Source organism: Halichoerus grypus, chromosome 12, assembly GCF_964656455.1.
Source record: "Halichoerus grypus chromosome 12, mHalGry1.hap1.1, whole genome shotgun sequence".
NCBI classification, from domain to species: domain Eukaryota; kingdom Metazoa; phylum Chordata; class Mammalia; order Carnivora; family Phocidae; genus Halichoerus; species Halichoerus grypus.
Window position 1 is genome coordinate 61,344,332 of NC_135723.1, and position 17,153 is coordinate 61,361,484.

The 17,153-nt window shown below is 44.2% G+C and overlaps 1 long non-coding RNA gene across 2 annotated transcripts in view; it reads left to right on the forward strand.

Moving 5' to 3' along the window:
* The window catches only part of LOC118524347 (uncharacterized), a 34,713-nt gene that overhangs the window by 12,981 nt on the left and 4,579 nt on the right, over positions 1-17,153 (forward strand). Inside the window, exons 4-5 of one of the 2 annotated variants that reach the window (XR_013442803.1) lie at positions 3,343-3,418; positions 7,035-7,269. This is a non-coding gene — a long non-coding RNA (uncharacterized LOC118524347). Of the gene's footprint in view, positions 1-3,342; positions 3,419-7,034; positions 7,788-17,153 lie in introns of those variants that run through there. The other variant, XR_013442802.1, reaches the window with a different exon arrangement.

A 17,153-nucleotide genomic window follows, 5' to 3' on the forward strand; every position in this document is an offset into this window, starting at 1 on the left:
TGAGTTTCCTTCGTTAGGACACCCAGTTTCATCTGTAGAATGAGGATAAGACGACTGCCCTCACCTCCCTCACAGGGTCCGTGGGAGTGTCCTGCGATATACGGGGGGCAGAAATGTTTGAAAACTATGAAGTGCTGCACGGATCATTGTATATAACACTCAGCCCCCCGCACAAGCATCAGCTGTCCACAGAGAGGGTTAGAGCAAAATTTTTTTCAAGTTCATGAATTCTTTTACTCTTTTATAAACTGAACCCTCCTAGAAGCAGTTTCCGTTAATGGCCAATGCCCACCACTGAACCACCAAGCCTCCCGTCTTTTTACTGAAACATGGGTCCCACACAATCTGGCTTGCCTTTATGGATGTGTTCAAAATGATATTTTCAGGGAGAAAAACAGACAGCGTTGTCAGTTTGACATTCCTGGCTGGGATCTTTCCAGGCTGCTGATGTCTATATGCAAACAATACATGTAGAAACCAAATGGGCGCCTTACGAGTTTCTTTCTCCCCCTCCCCCCCCAGCTAGCTTGGAGTAGAAAATGTAATGGCAATCAAATTTCTATGGTAATGAAACAAAGAGACGTCTTTGACTGCGGATAGGTATTTAAATGATCATGAGAGTAGCAACTGGCTCCTTTCTTGCTTCTGTCCAATGAGGAGGTGCTTTCTCTGTGAGGAATACTCCGTGGCAATCATACCTGATCCTCCATGTGTCCAGAGTCTGTCTGAAAGACTGACTTCTCCTCAGACAAAGCCATTTAGAAAAGAAACAGCGCATTTGTTTTTCTGTCTCGGTAGGATGCCACCTCAGAGGGAGGTTGCTAGCTCTGAGCAGAAATCTTTCATCCCTGGTGTGTCGGTGAGGGCTGTTTCTTCTAGGGCTTGGAGAGGATTGTGCCAGGCGAGGTAAGAACCCAGTAGAGCCAGCTGCTGTCAGCAAACAAAGGGTCTCGGTGGGACAGATGAGACAAAGTGTGCATTAGGGCGAAGAGGTTTGGAGTTGCCACATATCAGCAGCTCTGGGGAGAGAGAAGCTCTGTAAATAACCTGCTTGCAGACAGTTTAATGCTTTGAGAATAGTAACAGCCCATGGGCAGAAACCACCCGATAGGGCAGACTGCAAATTTCACTTCTAGCAATCCGGATGTGCTTTCGCTGCAAGCAGAAGTTCTGGCGGCCTGGGGAGGAGGAGGGATGAGAAGGAGGAGGGCTTTGAAATACAGCCCTGGTGGTCCTCTGCTCTGTGATGCCGCAAGGAAGGGGCTCTGCCACGGAAAGGATCCCAGCTACTGATGAGAGCCAGGGTAATTTTTTTTCTAGACCGTTCTCCAGTTGCTGACAAACTTCAGAGAGTTGGTGGTGTTCACTGGCCACTGCTTGCCTGTCCAGCTGGGTGCTAGTTCTTCTGGGGGATTCAGAAGCCATCATCATAATCCCTATCTTCTGCAGAACGGTGTGTGGCTTACACAAAGTGTTTTTCACTTGAGGAGTTGTATGTTTTTGCTTCCCAGTAATCATACGGGGTAAAAGAAGGGATTTGGAAGTTATGTCCCGGGGAAGAGGAATAAAAGAATCAGACTTCATAATACTACTAACTCAGGTGTATTAAGCACTGCGGGAGTTATCTTCTGAATTTTCACATTTAATTTCCACAAGCACCTCATCAGGGAAGGACTATTATCATCTCTAACTTGCAGATGAGAAGTGAATATACAGCTCCTACCACTAGGAAGTGGCAGAATGAGGCTTCCAGCCAGGCCAGCTGAGGGAGTCCCTGTGCGAGGCTGCCTGGGTCCCCTCCTCCCCATTTTGACACTCAGTCCTGTTCCTCTCCCAGGGAGCAAGCTTCCACAAGCATTAAGGGCCTACTGTGTGTCAAAAATAGCTCTAGACACTATTCAACAGAGATTTCCTGAGTTCCCACTGTGTGCCAGGCAACTTTTTTGTGCTTGGGGCACATCACTGAACAGAGTTCTCTGCCTTCCTGGAGCTTATATCCTGGTGGGGCAGGCAGACACTAAACAAGATATGTTCGAGGAGATAATGTGATATATTAAAAGTGATAAGCTCTATGGAAAAAAAAAAGAAACTTCAGGGCACAGGAACGGGGACCAGGAATGCTGGAGTGGGGGTAAAGAGACAGGATATACTTGTAAATAAGGTGGTGGGGGAGGTGTCCTTGAGAAGGTGACATTCAAGTATAAACACTGACGAAAGTGAGGGAAGTAATCGTGCCCTCACATAAGGAAGAGCAATTCAGGCGGAGGGAACAGGAAACGTGTGGTGTGTTCAACGAACAGCAAGAAGGCAGTGTGGCCACAACACTGAGCACAGTGGAAAGCAAAAGGAGCTGTGTCCCAGTGTAATGAGGAACCAGGTCATGGCGGGCCTCCCAAGCTATCGTACAGACTGACTTTCGCTCTGAGTGAAATGGAAAGCTCTGCTAAGCTCTGAGCAGAAGAACAGCCTGTTCTGACTTCTGGACCACCCTGGTTGCTGTTTGAGAATGGACTCTACGGGGGCAAGGGTAGAGGCAGGGAGGCCAGCCAGGAGGCTACTGCAGTGATCCAGATAAGAGGGAATGCTGATTCGGCCCGCGATGGTGAGGTCTGATTCTGCATGTGGTTTGAACAGGGAGCCCCACTGCAGGGCTACCAAGTTGTTAGACCAGCTGGAACCTGGTGAAAGAGAGTTGTTTTCATAAAAGAGGAATAGAACATAGGGATCCTGAGTGGTAACTTAAAAACAATGAGCAACTTGGGGTGCCTGGGTGGCTCAGTCGTTAAGCATCTGCCTTCAGCTCAGTTCATGATCCCGGGGTCCTGGGATCGAGCCCCGCATCACCTGCTGCTCCCCCTCCTTGTGTGCTCGCTCTCGCTCTCTATCTCTGACAAATAAATAAATAAAATCTTTGAAAAAAACAAAAAACACTGAGCGACAGAGCCAGCTAGGAATGAACTATACTCATAATGACCCAACAGAAAGTGCCAAATGGTAAAACTAGAGAACATAATAAAGTCTTTGTTTTTATTCTTTATATCATTAAAGTCAATGTGTTCATGCAAATTAGCAAGCCTGGCTAGCAAAACCACGTCATTTATGACTTTCTCCTCGTGATGGTGCCATGAGTGCAGTCATAGAAAGAGTGACGGTATTTTAGGAACCATCACTCCTTTGTTTCCCAAGCTGAACTCTTAACTATTTTAATCCACTGGGAAATGCAAATAAAAGGAGAATAGGAAGCTAAAGAATGCATGTATTATTGAACTGCTCCTGATCCCTAGGACTAGAACATCTTGTGATTTTGAGAATTCAAAGGAGATTGGGTTTCTTTTCTTATAGGTTTCATCGCTAAGATTCTAATTTGGAAAACAAAAGTGGCCAGATGGTCCGAACATCCCTATCTCATGAGAGGAAGGTGAGTTGTACATAGTGAGGAAGGCAGTCATCCACAGCTTGGTGTTTTTATCCCCTGTGAATGTGGCAGAGGAAGTGTTTTGCTGTTAACACAGATTGGATCATCACTTGATCTCTGTGTCACGAGTGAGTGGGGGTGGGGGATGGGCACCAGCAATATTTTCTGGTTGACTCCTCTGTGTCAGCACGTTGCTGTCTCATTCACCTTTGTGTACCCAGCAATCGGTCTTTTAATTCAGCCTGATGTTGTTCTTTTTTGAGGTGCACACCATCTTTAATAGTCACAGCTGAACGAAGATCTTGCTTTCTGCTCAACTATATGCTTTAATGGTCTCCCATTAAGGGAATATTACTCTTAGTGGAGCTCACTCCAGAAAGTGGGCTCTGATGCTGGATTCAATTCTGAGCATCAGGAACTAGACTGGAAGATCCATATGTTCCTGCTTTGCCAGGGGGCGAACTGTACAACCAATATCAGACTGTGGGTTAAGAAAGCATGATTCAGGTTTCCCATCAGGAAACTACTATGGATAAATGTCTAAACATATTCTCTTCCAAATATGTTTAAGTACTCAGAGCATTCTTATTAATCAGGATCACTATTTTTGGAAGTTCTAGCCACCAACAGACAAGAAAATGAAATAAGTAAACAACATGATTATTCTTTGTGAGAATTAATCAGAAAAAAAAAAAAAAGTTCAGTAAGGAGCCACTGCTAGAAATCCTCTGTGAGGGAAAGCTAAGAGCTCACCCCTGGCTGGGCAGAGCCTCAGACATCAGCTTGCTCACTTAAGGCAAATGGACATTTTTTCTTATATTGAACTTTGTCTACACTCAAAGGTGAGATCAGAAGAAAAAGAAAATGTGCGAACCCTATGTCCAAGAATAAAAATGGAGGGCTAAAAACTAAGGTTCCCTTACTTTTTAACCGTCTCGAAAGGAAGTCAGACATTCCAGACCAAGGACTATGGCTATAAGAACTTTGGATATACAGCCAAATTTCTCACATTTTTAAAAACTCCATGACCAGGGCACCTGGGTGGCTCAGTTGGTTGAGCATCTGCCTTTGGCTCAGGTCATGATCCCAGAGTCCCAGGATAGAGCCTCGTGTAGGGCTCCCTGCTTGTCAGGAAGCCTGCTTCTCCCTCTGCCCCTCACCCCACTCATGCTCTCTCTCTCTCAAATAAATAAATAAAATCTTAAAAAACAAAAGAGATTAAAAAAAACCCCACAAAACCTCCATAATGATTCTTTGTATCCCTCTCCCTATTACTATACACAACACACACACACACACACACACACACACACACACACACAGAGGAATTAGTGATAAACCTTTAATAAGAGAGGAACCTGTGAGTTTGTTCTCAGCAACAATGACTATAAGATCTTCGTCCTATCCCACAGCCAGGTTTAAGAAACTCAAAAGGGATACAGTAGATGGTGGCAATGATTGACGTTGTAGCTAAGCTGGATTTGGGGAAACGGAGAGCCATGTGTTTAAAAATGTATCCCAAATTCTGCTGGAGGTGGCAGACAGGTCCAGCACACGACAATGGCTGGGGAGGCAGGGATGCTAGCCTGACCTCCTGGGGGTTATCTCAAAGAATATTAGCATAATGTTTCTTTTGGTTTCAAAATATCTCCTTCACAGCTTTCAGTACATGGATCTTTCTAAGTGTGTCTGAATCTAAGAAGATTGCTTCCTGGCAAGGCATACTTTTCCCCCCGTTGCCATGGAAACGGCACTGCGCTCGTGTATTGGCAGCATGCGTGCACGCACACACACAAACACACACACACACACAGTATATTCATATATTCTCAGGGAAATGCTTTTTATGCCTTCTCCTTCTGGTGTTCTTTATAATTCGAAAAGATACATTCAGAGCCAAAAATTTTAATTTTACTAATTCTTGCCATCCTGTTGTTATTGATCATCTCCTTTGTTTTGACATTAAAAATTCTTTTTTAAAAAGATTTATTTATTTATTTATTTTGGGGGGAGGGGCAGAGGGAGAGGGAGAGAGAGAATCTCCAGCAGACCCCGGAGCTGGACGCGGGGCTCAATCCCACGACTCTGGGATCACGACCTGAGCCAAAACCAAGAGTTGGACGTTCAACTGATTGAGCCACCCAGGCATCCCTGACATTAAAATTTCTTTTTTTTTTTTTAAGATTTTATTTATTTATTTGACACAGAGAGAGAGAGAACACAAGCAGGGAGAGCGGCAGGCAGAGGGAGAGGGAGAAGCAGGCTCTCTGCTGAGCAAAGAGCCCGATGCGGCACTCGATCCCAGGACCCCAGGACACTTAACCGACGGAACCACCCAGGCATCCCAACGTTAAAAATTCTAACGTTAGGTTTTTCTTCAACATAATCTCTCCTGGGTGTGGAATAATCTCTTATTTGCCCCTTCATCTACCTCCAACTATTCTACTTAAACGAACATGCTGTCGATCTCAATACATTTAGTTTATCAGTTCAAAAAGAAACCTATTTTAGATCTTACTCAACTTCTCTGATGGGCAAATGATGCATTTTGTGTACTTCATTGCCATAAGTATTCTCTACCCAAAATATTGTTTTTAACTGGCAAACCAGCAATTCTTCGGAAGACTGTTGATGAATCACCAGTTCATATGAGTGCGGGGCTGAGGTTGTCTGCTTTAGTTTTCAGTCTGTGTCAACTAGAAAAGAAACTACAGGAAGCTCTGATGCAGAGAAGTAATTTATTCCAGCAAGTATGTCTTGGGCCCCTACCCTCTGACTGTATATGACCCAGTTCCACCGAGAGCTGATCCCGACGGCATGGAGAAGCTCAGGAACAACATGAAGGCTGGTGGGGCGGCACAGGGTGTGAGAGCCAGGAAGCTGCCCTCGGATTTCACCACCTGCTCTGGGCTTTCACTTTGACTGAATTGGGCTGTAGAATTGTAACCTGTAAAATGAACGACCTGAATTACACCATCACCCTTGTCCTTTTAGCTCCAAGACGCCGTGGCTATCATTCAGCTTCAGAGCCAGGTCTGATGGAGGTGCGTGGTTGATTAGGCAGCCTTAGCAAGGCCCACGGGCCAGGGAGTGACTCAGCTGTGCCGTTGGGTGAGGTCTGACACCCCATCAGTCTTCCTGCCCCCTGTTGTACCCATCTCTACCCAATGCCTTGGCCTACATGGTGGGATGGAGCTCCTTCCGGAGGGTCCCTCCCAGAGCAGACCTTCTCTGGCTTTCATCAGATCTGACTGTCCTTTGTCACTCCCCCACTGAGCTAGTCAACCTGATACATTCATTCACCCCAACTTATCCAGTGGCTTCATTTGTGACCTGCAAGGCAACAGTCTTTAATTATGAAGATCCCAGACCCTGCTAGTTTCCAGTTCAGTTCCTACAACTTGGTCTCTCACATGCTTTGCTTTAGCCTCAAGGACAATTCCTGGAACTCACCAAGCTCTCAACTGCCCCGGGCCTTGGCCTATGGCCAGTGCTGCTGCCATGGCCCAGAAGAGCTCCTCCTGCACTCAGCCCTCAGTTAACTCCTTCCCACCCTTCGGGCTCACTTCAGAGTCCCTCTTCCCCAACTGAGCTTTTGCTCTCCTCTTTTCCTTCTTAGATCATTCCCACCGAGGACAACCAGTTTGTAAGCCTTTCCTGTCCATCTCCCCCAGTCGATGATAAACTCCATGAGGGGCACTGCACCACCAAAGACCCAGTGCCCGGCCCACACGGGGCTTCAGTGCAGGGACGAGCAAATGAATGAAAGCTCTGTCTTAACCCAAAGATGAGACAAAGGGTGGAAATTTCTGGGCCCTGGCACATGCTGATGGGGGAGAGACATTTTTGAACAGGTAAGACTTGCCTCTCACGTCTATCTGCGGCACTCGCCTGGCCCTTGCTGAACAGATACCAGCAGAGCAAATATCATCACTCTCAAATGTACCAGCTTAGCCTGCAACTATTTGTCAACAGAAAGGCTTTGACTCACTGTGAAACCTTTCTTTACATAAATCCAAAGCATTTTACTTTTCGTTTGGTCAAACAGATTGGTGACTCTAGCCCTTAGAATATGAAGCACAATGGTAGGAACATCAGATCGAGACTTTCTCCCATCTTATGGCAAACTATTAGCAGAATGAGGACCAGAAGTTTTGCTCCCGACCCCGCAAGTCACTGTGCCTCTCTGGGCCTTGGTTTTCTTCCTCTATAGACAAATTTCCTCCCTTCCCCCATGTCACTCCTCAATGGACACAGGAACACCTTGATTTAAATGCAACTCTTCTGAAAGCAGTAATGCCCAAACCCCTCCCTTGTAAAAAAAAAAAAAAAAAAAAGGGGGGGAGTATAGAAGTATGTCAAGTATTAAATAATACACATAGAATATTTTTTTAAATTTTGTGATGTTTGTGATTTTGTCAGCTCTTAAAAATTTGTTATATTCTCTAAATAAATATTCATGCTTATAACTAAAAAAATCACTCACATGTGAACTTTTCTTTCAACAATTGGCTTATAGAGTACACATATTTTTGGGGATACAAAAAGGCATTAGTGCCATTTTTGCTGCCCAGATTGATGCTAGCAGATTTACAACTGCCCCACTTGTTCAATTTGTCCTGCCTGCGGAATGGATAGGACTGAGGGATTGCCCTCAGATCTTTGGACATTTGTTCCAGCTTTAAAATATGGTTTTGCATCCTGTTTTCACCACCAAATCAATGTGAATTCGAAAAATCATGGAACCCCTTTATGTCTTAGCTTTTTCACATGTGAAATGGAAAGAGTGCCTGTCTCTACTTATGTCCCAAGAAATCTGGCAAAGGCTGTTGGAATTCGTGGCTGTGGTCATGCCGATTCCGTGGAGAGGTCTGACCTCAGGGCAGCACAATGACATGGGCTTGCCAGGGATTTGTGGCACTTCTGTTACTGGGTGCCACAGAGGATTTCTAGAGTGAGGTGCTAACTCACAGAGTGCTGTGTCATGAGAAGACAGATTTGGTGTTACTTCTGGAATGGTGGCTCCCCAAAGAACCAAGTCCCATTGGGTCTGACCTACAGCCAATGAGAACAATACGGATGAGCCTATTGTATGCGTCTGTGTGCGAGGGTGAGTGCGTATATTATTGCCAGCTGTTCTTTCTTCGGAGGTAATTTCCTTCTTATTTTTTGCATTAAATTGGTGTTTTTAACATCCATAAAATGTACTCACCCATAGATTCCAAAGTCTGCTTAGAAAAACTGAGCTGAAGGACAACCCTGTTACTGTTTCTTGGATCTTCTGTGACCTGGTTTTGTCCATCAATGATTAACTTACTTTGGCTAGCAGAGATAATGCTAAGCTTTGGAAATTTACCTAGCTTCTTCAGTGGAAGGACAGTAGCATTTACTGAACGTAAACTGTGTGTCAGGAACTGCGTTTGGTGCTTCCATTTCCATTATTGCACTAAATCTTCTTAGTAACTCTATGAGGAAGTATTGTGCCCATTTAAAATAGGTGACATCTGAAGCTCAGAGAAGGCAAGTCCCTTGATCAGGGCCCCAAGTTGTTAACCAGCAAAATCTGAATTTGAACTTAGTTCGTCTGAGCCCAAAGTCCATTGTCTTTTCACCTCACTAGCTTAATTCCCAAAATAAAACCACAAGACACATATTTTAATCTAGAATATGCTTGTTCTTAATTGCAGTATAGTTAATGTGCAATGTTATATTAGTTTCAGGTGTACAATATAGTGATCCAACAATTCTGTACTCATCAGAGTATAGTGCTCATCAAGATAAGTGTACTCTTGGAGCGCCTGGGTGGCTCATCCATTAAGTGTCTGCCTTTGGCTCAGGTCATGATCCCAGGGTCCTGGGATGGAGCCAAGTCCAGCTCCTTGCTCAGCGGGGAGTATGCTTCTCCCTCTCCCTCTGCCCTTCTCCCCCGCCCCCACTTGTGCTCGCTCTTTCTCAAATAAATAAAATCTTAAAAAAAAAAAAAAAAGATAAGTGTACCCTTAATCCCCTTCACCTATTTCACTTACCCCCTCACTCACCTCCCCTCTGCTGTTAGTTTGTTCTCTGTAGTTAGGAGTCTGTTTTGGGTGGATATACTTTGGATGTCAATTGAAGGCTATTTCCTGTCTGTGGAGTGTGTGACAGAATCTAAAGGGGTCCCAAGGCCAGGCACCGGGTAAGACCAAGTGCCCAAGTCACAGTGTGCTCTTGAGTGTACTCCAGCACTAGGTGCATTCTGGACTATCTTTTCTTCGGTACCATCTATCCTTGATTCTCCCTCTATCCGTAAGAATTACCAATGTAGGCTGGATTTCATGACATTAAAGACAGATGATTCATTTGCCCTCCAGGGTCATAACCAGCAATTGGCCTTGTATTCAGTGATACATGGGCCAGTGTTGATCTCGATATCTGATACCTTATTTTATCCATGGTTAAATTCTACTATGAAGATGACAAAGCCAAATGTTCTGAATTTTAAAGACTTCATTGTGAAGAAATCAGTTCAAGAAAAGGCCAAGTCTTTGGGCCGAATGACCAAAAATCTCTAAGCCTCAGGTCTGCAAACCTTAGTTAAAAATGTAGAGTCCTGGCTCTCCTGCATGAAGGTTCTCATTCAGTAGATCTGAAGTGGGGTCCTGGAACCAACATTTTAACGAACAAACCAGGGGACTGAGTACAGGCAAAAGATTCAAGGAACACACATTGAGAAACAGTTCTAAGGTACATCTCATCCAAGGGGGTTATAATTATTCACTTACTAGATGGAGGTTTCTTCTTTATTATTTTTCTTCTCAACTGACAGAGATGAAGGACAGCACCTCTTTTCCCTAAACGCTGAGAGGGGACTACACGAACCTCCACAAAACACCTCATTTTCTGGGCATGTTTTAACATAAAAAATGGGCCAAAGAGAAGAATCCTTGGCTGTGGGGAGAATTATGGAGGGCTGAGGTGGGGGAGGGGTGGTAACCAAGGAATGCTAAAGATCCAAGAAGAGGACGCCCTCACGCATACCCTTCATAAGGACAAGGAATGTGCTGGGACCAATCAGCATGAAGGCCATAAATCTGGACTAAGCAGTCACACCAATTCAAAAGTCCTTTGGAATTTCCAGACAGTTCTGTTTTTACCGAGTATACAAGTCAGCATATCTTTCAAAAGCTGCCTGAAAATGCCAACGCTCTGGCTGCCTGCCATGCTTCTCCAAGGTGATGCGTACCACGTGTAGGGCTGTCCTCATGGTTGTTTATGGGCAGGGAGCCCTTTTGGTTGACCAGCACCTGAGCCAAACCAGTTGTTAAATATACTAAATGTCTCCACAACTGTGCTAATGCCTCTTGGGAAAGTTGTGACCATGGAGGGTCACCAAGAGTGAGGGGCATAAAGGGTGCCTTGAGAAAGGAGAGCTAGAACCTGAGGCAAGGTGGCGGGAGGAGGAGGAGGAGCAGGGAATGCAGTTAAAAATACTTAGCTCGCTGTCCCCTGCTAACCGGGCTGTCAATCTCTTTAGGAGAGTCATGGCTGAAGCAGAGGAGTGGCTCCTGGAGATCATGGTCTCAGCAGTGATCATCTCCAGTGACTGATTACCGATGTCTGCCAAGGGCTCAAGAAGGGCGGTGTGCATGTGGCATGCTCGTTAGCCGGGCTCTCGTTAACGTGGAGCTACGTTTTGAACTCCCTGGTTTTTTGCTGATGTCTCCCTTCAGAAACACATACGAGATTTTTCCTTGTCCTCATGAATATACATAGCCATCAGCATGCTGCTCGAATATGAGATTTATAGTAGCTTAGGCAGACTCTCTCAGAGGTATACGGGCTAATGAGCAGTAAATGCCACTCAGCATATGTCTCTAAAAACTATGAACAAGGAAATCCCTATAAGATGGCTTTCCCTGTGTAGTCACTTACTCTCCTTGCAACAGATGTCCAACGCATCAGGTTCTCTCATGCCCTGGAACCAACTGTCACCCTCAGATCCCCTGGAGTGGATCATGACTGTGGTAGGATTTATGACATCTGTCACTGGGCTTCACACAGAAGACATGGTAGATTATGAATTATGAATGAATTATGACTGTGAGTCCAGCAGCGCTTTCTGCCACAACTGAGCTCTCTGGAAACATCTGCACCACTTGATGGTGTTGATGTTCCCAGTTGTGTCCTGCTGAATGGATAGGAAATGGTACTGATAAAGTATTCATCTCACTTCCTTATCATACTCCACAGCCTGGCTTTTAGCCATTTTTTTTAATTAAAAATAAAATACCCTTAAATATTAAATAATCTTGTTACAAGATTTCTAGAAGGTGTGTTTTCATTGGAAAACACCAGTCTTTGATAATGTAACCAAAGTTTCTAACACCAAAGAGTTTGCTTTACCGTTTGATCTCAGAGTTTTGTGCTTTGGGCTTTTTTGAGATTTTTTGGTGTGCTTGTGGTACTGGGCTGGTTGAGTCAGGATTCTCCAGGGAAACAGAATCAATAGGATATATATGAGGGAACCTATTCTAAGAATTAGTGAATATGAAGGCTGAGAAGTCCCACAATCTACGTCTGCAAGCTGGAGAACCAGGAAAGATAGTGGTATAACTCAGTCCAGGTCTGAAAGCTCGAGAACCAGGAGCACTGATATGCCAGGGCAGGGGAAGATGGATGTCCCAGCTCGAGCAAAGACAGCAAATCCTCCCTTCCTTGACTTTTCTGTCCAATTCGGTTCCTCAGTGGGTTGGAGAACGCCCACCGGCATGGTGATGGCAATCTTCTTTACTCCGTCTACTGATTCAAATACTAATCTCTTCCAGAAACACCCTCATAGACACATGGGGAAATCATGTTTTACCAGCTATCTGGGCATCCCTTAGCTCAGTCAAGTTGACACATAAAATTAACCATCATATGGGTTGAGAGCAAAGATCTTAAAAATCATTATGAGAACTAATGGTATTTTTCCAGTTTGAAAAAAAGCAGTGAGTTGTTTGATTGCTAATGCTAATTATAGAAAAATGCCATTGAGAAACTCTGTGGGGAAATACAGAGAGGAAACAGCAGTAGGATGGGGGAAGATAGTTTGGGTCATTTAACCTGTGTCCTGTTAAGTGATGTTAAGAGACAGTTCTGCTTGTCGAGTTATCAATGTAATGTAGACCTCAAATCCTAACCCACCACTTATTAGCAGTGTGATCTTGGCCTAGTTTTGTAATCTCTCTAAGCCTCAGTTTTGCCAGCTGTGAAATGGGGGTAATAATTCCTACCTAGCACGGTGTCTGGAACATGGTAAGTGTTCATTAAGTGCTAGCCATTATTAATGTCATTTATTATCAGCACTAGGAAGCAGGAGTCCTTTCCTCAATTACTTACTTAAATGAATAATTATGGCAACAACAGTAGTAGCAAACACATATCCCAGGTCCCTAACAGGCATTCAACTACAACAACCACCCTATGAGGAAGGTACTAGTGCTATTATCATCCCTAACTTATCATTGAAGAAACTGGGTCACAGAGAGATTAAGTATTTACCCTTTTGTGTCTGGCTTACTTCGCTTAGCATATTTCTAATGTTCATCTGTGGCGTAGCATGTATCAGAATTTCATTCCTTTTTAGGACTTTTAAAAAATTCATCCATCTGTTGGGGCGCCTGGCTGGTTCGGTCAGTAGAGCATACAACTCTTTATCTCCAGGTGGTGAGTTCGAGCCCCCCGTTGGGTGTAGAGATTTCATAAAATATTAAAATAAAATAAACTTACTTCATCTGTTGATGGACACTTGGCTTGTTTTCACTTTCTAGCTATTGAGAATAGTGCTGCTATGAATATGGGTATACAAGTATCCGTTTGAGTCCCTGCGTTCAATTCTTTTGGGTATACACCCACAAGTGGGATTGCTGGATCCTATGGTCATTCTGTGTTTAACTTTTTGAGGAACCACAATATTATTGAGCCCACAGCTGCGCCACTTTGCATTCCCTCCAGCGATCTCTCTTCAAAGACAGGTTACTATTTTCTTTCTCCCCCTCCTCCTCCTTCTCCTTTTCCTCCTTCTTCCTTTTTTGATAATAGCTATCTTACTGGGTTTTTTTTAAAGGTATGATAGCTAACTTTATGTGTCAACTTGACTAGGCCTTGGGGTGCCCAAGGATTTGGTCAAATGTTATTCTCCATTTGCCTTTGAGGGTGTTTCTGGATGAGATTAACATTTAAATCAGTAGACTGAATAAAGCAGATGGCTCTCCCTAATGTGGGTAGGCCTCATCCAATCAGTTGAAGGACTGACTAGAACAAAAAGGCTGACCCTCCCCCAAGTAAGAGGAAACTCTTCCTGCCTAACTACGCTTGATCTAACTGACTTTGAGCTGGGACGTCGGTCTTTTGCTGCCTTTGGACTCAAAAGGAAACATTGGCTTTTCCTGGCTCTTGAAGCCTACTGGCTTTCAGGCTGGAACTATGCCCTTAGCTCTTCTGGTTCTCAGGCCTTCAGACTTGGACTGGAACTACCATCAGCAGCCCTGAGTCTCCAGCTTGCCAAATGCAGATCTTGGGACTTTTCAGTCTCCATAATCATGTGAGCCAATTCCTTATGATAAATCTCTCAACAGATAGGTAGGTAGGTAGGTAGATGAGAGAGAAAGAGAGAGAGAGGAAGGAAGGAAGGAAGGACGGAAGGAAGGAAGGAAGGAAGGAAGGAAGGAAGGAAGGAAGGAAGGAAGGAAGGAAGGAAGATACCTGTTATTGGTTCTGTTTCTCTAGACAACCCTGACTAATACAAAAGGAAAGAAAAAATAATAAATAAAATCTTGGACTCTTATGTACATGTAACCTGAAATAATCAAAACTGACACAGTGTTGGATTTGATTATGCAATCCAAGGAGAGACAGGCACATCTGAATGCTGAGATTTCACTTTGCTGATGCTTAAAGTTTTAAACTGAAATCTCTAAATTCCAACTAGTTTGAACAAAATGTTTCTTCTTAGAATCTCTAAAGATGGGCTACAGAAAACTAAAACAAGAAAGATCATAGTTAAAAACACCACAATGAAACATTAAGGAAAAGAAGAATGAGGAGCACCATAGAAGGACGAGAAGAGACAAAATCTTGGGGCAAATATGTTTAAATGAAACTTCCTCTTATATTAACATTCCTAGGTCCCATAGAAGAAAACTCCATGTATATATATTGACAGCTCACTAAAAAGGAAATATAAGAGATACATACACATTTGAAAAAAATGTTCAACCTCATTAATGATAGAAATGCAGATCAAAGTTAAGACTGGATGCCATTTTCAAAGCACTGAAATAACAATGTTTTGTTTTGTTTTGTTTTTAACAATGTTAAATCTCACTCCTGGCCAGGATGTGGTATATATAGTTTATATTATACACCATTAGCAGGCAGATAAATGGATATGAACTTTCTAGACATAATTTGTCAGGACATTTTAAGAGGCTTGAAAAATGCTCATCCTTTTGATGCTACACTTTCATTCTTAGAGAAATATTTTTCTTAGGGAGACAAAGCTTTATATGAAAAAATGTTCACTGCATCATTGCTTAGAACAGTAAAAAAGGGGCGCCTGGGTGGCTCAGTTGGTTAGGCGACTGCCTTCGGCTCAGGTCATGATCCTGGAGTCCCTGGATCGAGTCCCGCATCGGGCTCCCTGCTCAGCAGGGAGTCTGCTTCTCCCTCTGACCCTCCCCCCTCTCATGTGCTTGCTCTCTCTCATTCTCTCTCTCTCAAATAAATAAATAAAATCTTTAAAAAAAAAAAAAAAAAGAACAGTAAAAAAGAAAAAAAGAAGAAGAAAAGAAAAAGAAAATTGCTAAAAACAGCTTAAATGTTCACCAAGGTAATGATTCAATGGATTATGATGTATCTATGAAGTAATCTATAAAGTAGTTTTTAAAAACTGTGTTCATGAAGTGTTTATTAACATTGCAAAGACTTGTAGTAAAGTTAAATGAGAAAAAAAAAAAACACAGTATCTAAACATGTATATTAAGCAGGACCTAAACTGCCTAGGATAGGCCTTCGAATGCCAGCCATTCCTATGGTTCTCTTCTGCAGGTCTCCTACCTAGTGACCTTTCCAGCTGACCACAGCTGGGCCAGGGGCAGAAATCTGCCCAGGGAAAGCCAGTTTATCTACAGAAGGGCAAGCAGGGAAGATAGTGATTAACTGAATCATGCAGAACTTTCCTTGGCAGGACCTAAAGCTGAAGCCCAGAGAGAGAAAAGCAGCTGGATGCCAGGGAGAGGTTAAAAAGGCACTGAGTCTCCCTCACGGTAGTGATGAAGCTGTGTATCCATTATCTATTGCTGTATAACGCACCATCCCCAAACTTGGTGTCTTAAAACAGCAATAAAAATTTACCTTGCTCACAGATCTATAATTTTGTCAGGGCTGAGTGGGGACAGTTAGTTTCTGTTTCATGAGAAGAGTCATCGAGGGAAGTTCAGCTGGGGCCAGAGGGTCCCGTTTCAGTATGGCTCACTCACATGGCTGGCACATTTGGGCTGGCTCCTCGCTGTGAGCCGGGGGCCTCCGTTCTTCTCCACGTGGTCCTCTGCATGGACCTCCTCACAGCATGGTGACTACGGTTCCAAAAGGACAAGGTTGAAGAGCACGACTTTCTTTCTTTTTTTTTTTTTTTTAAGCACATGGCATTTTTATGACCTGGACAGAGAAGTCAGAGTGTTGGGGGGGCCTGGGTGGCTCAGTTGGTTAAGCGTCTGCCTTCAGCTCAGGTCATGATCCCAGGGTCTGGGATCAAGTCCCACATCCGGCTCCTTGCTCAGTGGAGAGTCTGCTTCTCCCTCTCCCTCTGACCCTCCCCTCTACTCCTGCACTCTTTCTCTCAAATAAATCTTTAAAAAAAAAAAGTAAGAAAAAGAAGTCAAGGTTTTCATGGTAGGGAGATTTGTCTTATAAATGGGCCTTCTATCAAGTTATGTCCAGTTGCTTGGACCTGGTCCTCACACTGGCCCTAACTGTACCTGGTTCCTTTCTAAACCTCATTTTTAATAATCCCGGCTTGGGGTTTGTGATTTGCCAGAGATGGTTTTTTAGACATTCTCATGTGCAATAATGAGCCTAAAATTGGGAGTTCAAGGAAATTTTAAGAGGCCTCTCATCTGGTCTGCTTCTCTTGCTCTTCACCACCCTAAGGCAATCAGTCCCTCTGAAAGGGCAGCCTATTAAGGCTGCTCACTAGAGAATCACTGCATCTAGTTGGCCAGCCAGGCCTGCCAGGTTCCCCAGTGCCCTGTTGCTTGTCAGGGAGAACGATGACATTGCACCACAGTAAGATCCTCATAGGCTGAGGACTCCATTTGAAGTCAAATCCATTGGAGTGCACCCATTTTGTTGTTTCTGCTTTCCCATGACTGCCAGTTGGTTCAAGGGTAGTGAGGAGGGAAGTTCAGGCCCAACAGCCTCCATTTTAGAGATCGCCTGGGGCTGTCTCCGCCCGCTCGCTCCCTTTCACATGGTCACGTGTGGGGAGGAGGAGACATAAAGTACCGTGGGCAGCAGGCACGGCCCCTGACATGGCGGGAAGTCAGCTCGGCTCCGTAAGATGGCGGGAGCGTTCTCTCTCGTCGCCACCCTCACTTCCTTTTCCCCTATCTTGCTCACCCCACTTCACACTGCTACTCCCTTCCACCCCACTTACGTGTGTAAGCGCACACGAGCACATGCACACACACACACCTACACACACACACACACACACACA